Genomic DNA, 8990 nt, shown 5'->3' on the forward strand with positions numbered 1-8990 from the left:
GAGGACAAGCAACAATTTAAGTTTGGTGTTGTGATGAGCGGATAATTTATACACTTTTTGGCATTGTTTTTAGTATGTTTTTGGTATGATCTAGTTAGTTTTTAGTATATTTTTACTAGTTTTTAGTTAAAATTCACTTTTCTGGGCTTTACTATGAGTTTGTGTGTTTTTCTGTGATTTCAGGTATTTTCTGGCTGAAATTGAGGGACCTGAGCAAAAATCTGATTCAGAGACTGAAAAGGACTGCAGATGCTGTTGGATTCTGACCTCCCTGCACTCTAAGTGGATTTTCTGGAGCTACAGAAGCCCAATTGGCGAGCTCTCAACGGCGTTGGAAAGTAGACATCCTGGGCTTTCCAGCAATATATGATAGTCCATACTTTGCCCAAGATTTGATGGCCCAAACCGGCGTACAAAGTCACCCTCAGAAATCCCAGCGTTAAACGCCGGAACTGGCACCAAAATGGGAGTTAAACGCCCAAACTGGCATAAAAGCTGGCGTTTAACTCCAAGAAGAGTCTCTACACGAAAATGCTTCAATGCTCAGCCCAAGCACACACCAAGTGGGCCCGGAAGTGGATTTTTATGTCTTTTACTCATCTCTGTACACCCTAGGCTACTAGCTTTCTATAAGTAGGACCTTTTACTATTGTATTGAGACATCTGGGTAGCTATCTTCATTTTTATGCTATCTTAGATCATTGGGAGGCTGGCCTCACGGCCATGCCTAGACCTTGTTCTTATGTATTTTCAACGGTGGAGCTTCTACACACCATAGATTAAGGTGTGGAGCTCTGCTGTACCTCGAGTATTAATGCAATTACTATTGTTCTTCTATTCAATTCCGCTTGTTCTTGTTCTAAGATATCACTTGTTCTTCAACTTGATGAATGTGATGATCCGTGACACTCATCATCATTCTCACCCATGAACAAGGTGACTGACAACCACTTTTGTTCTACAAGCAACCAAGGCTCTAGTGAATATCTCTTGGATTCTTTAACCGGAATCTTCGTGGTATAGGCAAGAACTGATGGCGGCATTCAAGAGAATCCGGAAGGTCTAACCTTGTCTGTGGTATTCTGAGTAGGATTCAATGATTGAATGGCTGTGACGTACTTCAAACTCCTAGCAGGCAGGGCGTTAGTGACAGACGCAAAAGAATCGATGGATTCTATTCCGGCCTGACCGAGAACCGACAGCTGAATTCCGCGTGCTGTGACAGAGCATATGCAATCGTTTTCACTGAGAGGATGGGAGGTAGCCATTGACAACGGTGAAACCCTACACAAGCTTGCCATGGAAAGGAATAAGAAGGATTGGATGAAGACAGTAGGAAAGCAGAGAGACAGAAGGGAAGGCATCTTCATGCGCTTATCTGAAGTTCCTACCAATGAATTACATAAGTATCTCTATCTTTACCTTTTTGTTATTTTCGTTCATCACCATTACCATTTGAGTTTGCCTGACTAAGATTTACAAGATGACCATAGCTTGCTTCAATACTAACAATCTCCGTGGGATCGACCCTTACTCGCGTAAGGTTTATTACTTGGACGACCCAGTGCACTTGCTGGTTAGTTGTGCGAAGTTGTGTAATGCCATGGTATTGAGCTACCAAGTTTTTGGGGTTCATGACCGGGGATTATGAGAGTTGTGAAAATTATTGTTCACAATTTCGCGCACCACTAGTCTCAAAGGGTGTGTTTCAAACAAAGGACTTAAGATAGATAGTTGCTTTCTTTCCTTCTTTGGTGAACCAACTTAGCTTACTAATCAACCTGCCACAAACATTCAGAATGCACTTCATAAAATAACTCCACTCTTGTTCTTTTCATAACATTTTCTTTTTGATTAACTTAAAGAGACAAGCATACAAGTAAGAAAGGTGAAAGCGAACACTTAAGACATTAAGCTAGCACACTTAGTCTAAGCAATAAAACTTAAATGCATAATTGAAAGTCCTAAACTACCATGGAAGCATGTTCTATTTCATACATGATTTTCCTTATTTAAAGCTTTGAAAAAGATAAACTAAGAAGGAACTTCACCACCTTTCACTTATTCGTATGCTCATGTTCTTCTGCTCCCTTGGGATTCTCCTTGATTACTTAAGTCTCCATTCCCCTTGCGCTTCCCCATCAGCTTTTTCCAGAAACTGGCATCCTCCATCTTCTTCTTCAATGCTTCCTTTTGCTATATCACCTTCCCCTCTTCTTGTTCTGTTAAGTTCTTGCGAACTTCTTCATAACTTAGGATGTCGGGGTGCAAGTGATGCATGTGCTCAGTCATATAGTTTAACCTTGCCTGAGTATTGATGCTGAATTCTTCTCGATGCAGTTGCCTTCCTTCATTTAGCATGTTGAATTCATTGAATGCTTTCATCTGATTCATCTGGCATTGATTGAGTTCCTGGAGGTGTTTATCTTGGCTTTCTTGCCTTTCAGACACTTGATTGATGGCTTGAGTAAGCTGGGAGTAGTGCTCTTGTTGCTACTCCATTAGCTGTTTCTACCATTCCCTTTGTTTATTCATCCAATTTTTAGCATTTCTTCTTGACGATCCATTCTCTGATATTGAAATTGCAGTTATTGTTCTTGTCCTTCCATGTATATTCTTGATAAATCATCAATGGCTCCTCGGATGTGACCCAAATTGATGTTGGTTGAGTCATAATACCCTTCTTGATGATGTTCTATTGGTTGGGTTTCTTCTTAGATAGGTTCTTCCTCTTGTGCTTCCTCTGATGCCCTCTTCCTTAGATGGGGTCTTTTTTGCTGTTAAGCTGGAGTCACATGGGTGATGCATTGGAGTGTAAGTGATCTCCCAAGACCTACCCAAGTTGGATTGCTATCTTCAAAGACAACCTTAGCTTTCATGCATAATCTAAGGATGGTGCTGGGGTACCAAAGTCTAGCACCCAAGTCTTTCTTCTCGGCTGATTCTTGAATTCCTTCAGCTATAATTTCATGCACATTGATGCTTCCACCCCTTATTAGACAATGTACCATGGTGGCTCGAGCAATATTGACCTCAGAATTGTTTGCGATTGAAAGGATAGATCGTCTCACAAGCTCAAACCATCCCTTGGCTTCTGGGATGAGGTCTCCTCTCCTGATGAACCGAGGCCTCATATCTGAATATCTTTCCCAGTCAGATCCTACAATGCATATGTCACCTACAATTTCTTCCAATTCATCATTGTCGGGGCCATTGTTCATTCTTTCTTGGTACCCGAGCTTAACAAATTGTGGTGATTTCAGATGAAGAGTTCTAATTATAGCATTTGGGCTGAAATCTACCTCTGTTCCTCTTACATAGCTTTTGAAGGTGGGGGTTATGGTCTTGTCTTCTCTAACCACATTTGCATAAAATTCCTTGATGAGAGTTGCATTTACCCTTGCTTCCGGGTTAGTGAGCTTTTGCCAACCCCTTTTCTCAATCTTTTTCCGAATTTGTGGACATTCATCTTCATTCAACTGGAATCTTGATTCGGGCAGTATTTTCTTGTCCTTTATTCGTTCGAACTCGAGCTCATGGAAGGCTATTTTGAATCTCCCGTGGTCGAAGGAAGGCTACTCCATGGGTTCCTTTCCTCTTCGCCTTTTGGAACTTGATGATGCCATGAGTGATATTTGAATTGCGAAGATAGTAGAGATTAGGGGTTTGAAGATAAAGTTCAGTTGGGTTGAGGCAGAATGTGTTTTGGAGAAATGTGTTTTGAGATAAGGAAGAGAAGTAGGTTGGATGAATATTTGAGGGAGACTAGATTGGTGAGGGTTCTTTATATAGGCTGGTGGTGATAGTTGAATGGTGTAGATCAATGGCACGGCTTTGATAGTGAACGGTTGGGGTTTGGTGCAAGGTGAGCACAAGGATTACCTCCTTTATGGGGTCTTGGTTTGGTCTTCGAAATGATCTATTCCCAATGTTGCATGGCAACACTTCCAAGGACATTCCCCATGAAGACAAGTGTGAAATTCCCTTGGCTGAATCTCCCTTCTTCAATTGCCCCATCAAGTACCATTAATGTACTTTTTGATTCCCTATATACGAAAAGAAAATGTGATGGGTGTTTTTGTGGAAAAACGAATTTCCAACACACAAATCCAACCGGCAAGTATACCGGGTCGCATCAAGTAGTAATAACTCACAAGAGTGAGGTCGATCCCACAGGGATTGATGGATCAAGCAACTTTAGTGGGTGATTAGTTTAGTCAAGCTAACATTGAAGGGGTATTGGATGAAATGTAGCCAACAGAATTATAAATACAGGAAACCTAAAGTTGCAGAAAGTAAAATTGCATAAAACTTAAATAACAAGAATGTAAAATAGCTAAAACTTAAATTGCAAGAAAAGTAAATTGCATGAAAAGTAAAGGGGGGTTGGGTGCTGGAAATTAAAGAGAGCAATAGATCAAAGCTTAGAATGATTGCAAGGAAATTAAATTGCAGGAAAAGTAAATTCAAGGTCACAGTAGCTTAAATGTAAATTGCAGAAGAACACAAGTGCAGGAAATTAAATTGGGAGCAATAAGATGCAACATAGAGACATAGATCATTTCTCAAATCTCAAAGTGAAACTAACAATTTCAATGAAACAATAAAAACAGAAGGAAAGCCAAGAGCTCAATTGCTCACTTGATCAAGACAGAAACAAAATTTAACTCAATTGTGAAATTCAGAAAAGAAATTCAAGATCTCAGGGGGATCAAAGAGACTAGAAAACAAGTCTAGATCTCAAGCCCTTTCTTGATTCAACAGAGAACAATTTGCAAAAGAAAAAGAAGATGAAAACAATAAAGGAAACTCAGATTTAATGCAGAAGAAGAACAAAGAGATTTCAGATCAAGTGAAACAGAATTCCTTCAATTCTTGATCCAAAATTCAAAACAAAGCAAGGAAAACTAAAAGAGAGAGCTCTCTAATCCTAATGCTCCCTCGTGGAGCCAGCCTCCCATTCAGCTTCTATTGATGCCTTTATATAGGCTTTACTAAATGAAAAATGAAAATGAAATTAAAACAAATTACAAAAATGAAAATCCTAATTTAATTGATCCATGTGCTTTTGAGTGATGATATGGGCTTTGCTTGCTTTGGATTTGAGGAAGAATGGGTCTTGGATGGCCTTGGTCCAATTTGGAGAGGAATTGAATTTAAATGGAATTTTGGTTGAATTTTGGCCCATCAGTGTTTGCTCCCAGGAGGCTGCCCTGCCCTTGTGGAGGGCAGAGCAGGAAATGGTGCGTGCGGCCCTCGTTGCGTGCGTGCTTGGTGCGTCAGGATGCTGCCCTGCCCTTGTGGAGGGTAGGGCAATGTTGCTTTGGTGCGCCTTGCCTCCCTGCCCGTGCGTCCAAGCTGTGCGCCAATGTGTGCGCTGGCCGTGTCATGCGCTCATGCTTGTGTGCACCAAGGAGAGTTCCCAAGTTCAAACCCTTGTGAAAATATTTGGGGGAGCAATTCTTCTTGATTTTTCATGAAGGGAGCATGACATTGCCCTGCTCTCCAAGAGGGCAGAGCAGAAAACTGAGCGCTACTTTGCTTTGGGGTAAGGCTCCAGCTTCGAACCTTGGTGGAAGCACATTGGTTTATTTTCGCTTATTTTTTGCCCTTAAAGATGCCTTTTGTTCCTGCCTCAATTGTACGCCAAATATGAATTGCTATATATCGTTGCAAAGCTCTGAATGTCAGCTTTCCAACGCAACTGGAAGCACATCAATTGGACGTCTGTAGCTCAAGTTATAGCCCTTTGAAGGAGGCATGGTCATGTTGTGAGCGCCCAGATTTTACCTTAGCGAAAATTCTTGCTTCCAACCTCACTTTGCATCACGATTCTGCCCTGCCCTTGGCAAGAGCAGGGCAGTGTGTGCTGATTGCCTATTCTCCTTTAATTTGGTCATGGGCCACGCTTTTAAAAGCGTGGCCTAAGGCTCCAAAGTGTGCTCCAACTTCAAAGTGTGTCCCAAAGCTCTTTTTTTCTCCTTTTTTTGTGCTTCTTTGCTTCTTTTTCTTCTTATTTCCTACAAGATTTATAAAATTAAAAGATCAAGGACCAATTAAGTACAAAAGCATTCAATATTTAAGCACAAATCATCAATTTCTTGTATGAAAAAGCATAGAAAAATAGGTATATGATGACATGTCATCAAAATGTAATGGGTTATTTGAAATTTTTGGGGGGAAAAATTTGTGAACTAACAAAATATTTATTTTTCTTTTGTTTTTTCATGACTAAATGCTTTCCATTAATGTAAATCAATCAACCATTAAGCTTCCCATGCATGCACGTTGGTACACCAAACTTGTTTGTGATCACATGGTGTAACAAGTTTGGGGAATAAATCTTCCTCATAGGGTGTGTTCAAACCTCACTTGATGTGCTTTGAACACCAAACTTATCATGTACTATACATTGCATATAGGGGAGCTTTATATTAGTTGTCAAAATTGATTTGAAATTCCATGGAAATTGCCTTATTACTATTATTAGAGATTTAAGAAAAGAGGTATAGAACATGGGTTGCCTCCCATGAAGTGCTTCTTTAACATCATTAGCTTAACGGTTGACCCTTGTCAGGGTGGTTGGTGGTGCTTGAAATCCTCTCCTCTTGCAGTGAACCTATGTCCATTGGCTTTGTTGATAAGCTCCATATGCTCCAAAGATAAGATTTTGCTGATAGTGTACACAGGGGGCAGCTGAGATAGAATAGTGGGGAGGTGAGGTGGTATAGATGGAAAGTATGTAGAGATCACTTCATCACCTGGTGAGAAATTTTCTGTAGGAATTTTCTTATTTCTCCATCCCCTTGGAACTTTCTTCTTTGTATCTCTTGATGCTTGCTTGTTCTCTATAGACTCTTTCTCTAAGGACTCCTTGTTGCTAGCTTTGCATGATTCCGGTGGGTTTAACTCCCTTTGAGTTACCTTGAGATGAGGTTCTTTCTGAATACATGGCTTGCCAACCAGTGGGATTTCTAGTTGTGTTGTTTGTGCTTCACTGCTTGTTTCTTGCATCAGTGCTTCATTCTGCTCTTCTCTTGATTCTTTGTTCTCTTGACTTGATTCTTGTGAGAGGTTGAAAACATTAAAAGTGAGCTACTCATCATGTATTCTCAGTACTAGCTCTCCTCGCTCTACATCTATGAGTGCTCTGGCTGTGGCTATAAATGGTCTTCCCAGAATGATGGAGTAAATAGGATTCTCATCCATTTCCAGAACAACAAAATCTGTGGGAAGATAGTAGCTCCTAACCTTAACCAGCACATTTTCAACCACTCCTATTGCTTGTTTTAGAGTTTTGTCAGCCAATCTGATAATTATATCAGTAGGTGTTAGTTCATTGATTTGGAGCTTCTTCATGAGGGAGAGAGGCATTAAGTTGATGCTTGCTCCCAAGTCACAAAGCCCTTTGTCAATCATTGTTTCTCCTATGGCACAAGGAATGTGGAAACTCCCTGGATCCTCCTTCTTTGTGGGTGGCCCTGGTTGAATGAGATCACTGCAATCCCTGTTCATTTTTATTGTTTGTCCACCCTTCAATGGACTTTTTCTAGCTAGTAGCTCCTTTATATACTTGATGTAGAAAGGCATTTGCTGGAGAGCTTTAATAAATGGTATATTTACATCAAGAGATGCAAACATATCAAGGAACCTTGAGTACATTATCCCTGCTACACCACCTTTAAGCATGCGGGGAAAAGGTGCATATGGGTTCAACACCTCCTTCTTCTTTAGCTCTTCCTTGGATGTAAGATGAGTTGTATAGCTTCCTTTCTCCTGGCTTTCCTTCTGGTTATTTTGGAGGTGTTCTACTCTATTCATACTCCCCTCATTACTTGTGGTTATCATTTTGCATTCTTCCCATCTTGGATTCTTCTCTGTATCACTAGGGAATCAAACAGTGGGTTTGGGAATTTGTTGAGATAAATACCCTACTTGGGACTCCAATCTCTTGATGTTTTCTCCTTGGTTCTTGATATTGTCTCGCACTTCTTCCTTATACACTTTGTTGTCTTGGACTTCTCTGCATAAGTTTTCAAGAAGAGCTTCAATCTTTGAGAGCCTATCATCTGTTGATGATGGTGGGTTGAGATTAGGTGGTTGAGAAGGTGGGTTAGATGGATGTTGGTAATATCTCTGTGAGGTGTTTTGATGAGTAGCATTGTTGTTGGAGTTGAGGTTGTGGCGTCTCTGATCTTGCACTTGATCTTGTTGGTTTTCCCATCCAAAGTTGGGGTGATTTCTCCATCCAGAGTTGTAAGTTTTGGGGTATGGATCATGGACTTGTCTAGGTGAATTTCCAACATAGTTGGCTTGCTCCCAGTCACCTTCTTCTCCTATGTTTACTCCTTCTTGAGCTGATGATGAGGTGATGGCTGCTGCAACTTGGTTCTCCTCCACCTTCTTGGTAAGATCTGCTAGCTTCTTGGTGATCATCTTGTTTTGAGCTAACAATGCATCCATGTGGATCAGCTCCATTACTCCTCTGGTGTTACTTCTTTCGGAGGCATAGAAGTAGTCATTTTCAGCAACTATTTTAATGACATCTATGGCTTCTTCAATGGTTTTCTTCTTGTTTAGAGAGCCTCCTGATGAATGATCCACAGTCTTTTTTGACTCATAGGAAAGACCTTCATAGAAGATGTGAAGTTGAACCCACTCATTAAACATCTCTGGTGGGCATCTCCTTGTTATGTCTTTGAATCTCTCCCATGCTTCATAAAGTGTCTCACCATCTTGTTGTCTAAAAGTTTGCACCTCAGTTCTTAGCCTATTGATCCTTTGAGGAGGGTAAAATCTTGCTAAAAACTTGTTCACCACTTCTTCCCAATTAGTTAAGCTTTCCTTTAGGAAGGATTCAAGCCATTTGGATGCCTTGTCCCTGAGTGAAAAAGGGAATAAGAGCAACCTATAGACATCTGGATGGACTCCATTGGACTTCACTGTGTCACAAATCCTCAGGAAGGTGGTTAAGTGTTGATTAGGATCTT

The 8990-nt window shown here is 40.7% G+C and overlaps 1 non-coding gene across 1 annotated transcript; it reads left to right on the forward strand.

Annotated features, from left to right (window-relative positions):
• The first annotated feature begins 8664 nt into the window (after positions 1-8664).
• Positions 8665-8772, forward strand: LOC112799389 (small nucleolar RNA R71). Its single transcript, XR_003200971.1, has one exon. It is a non-coding gene; the product is annotated as a small nucleolar RNA R71 (small nucleolar RNA).
• Positions 8773-8990: the final 218 nt, after the last annotated feature.

This window comes from Arachis hypogaea, chromosome 4 (assembly GCF_003086295.3).
Source record: "Arachis hypogaea cultivar Tifrunner chromosome 4, arahy.Tifrunner.gnm2.J5K5, whole genome shotgun sequence".
Classification (NCBI taxonomy): domain Eukaryota; kingdom Viridiplantae; phylum Streptophyta; class Magnoliopsida; order Fabales; family Fabaceae; genus Arachis; species Arachis hypogaea.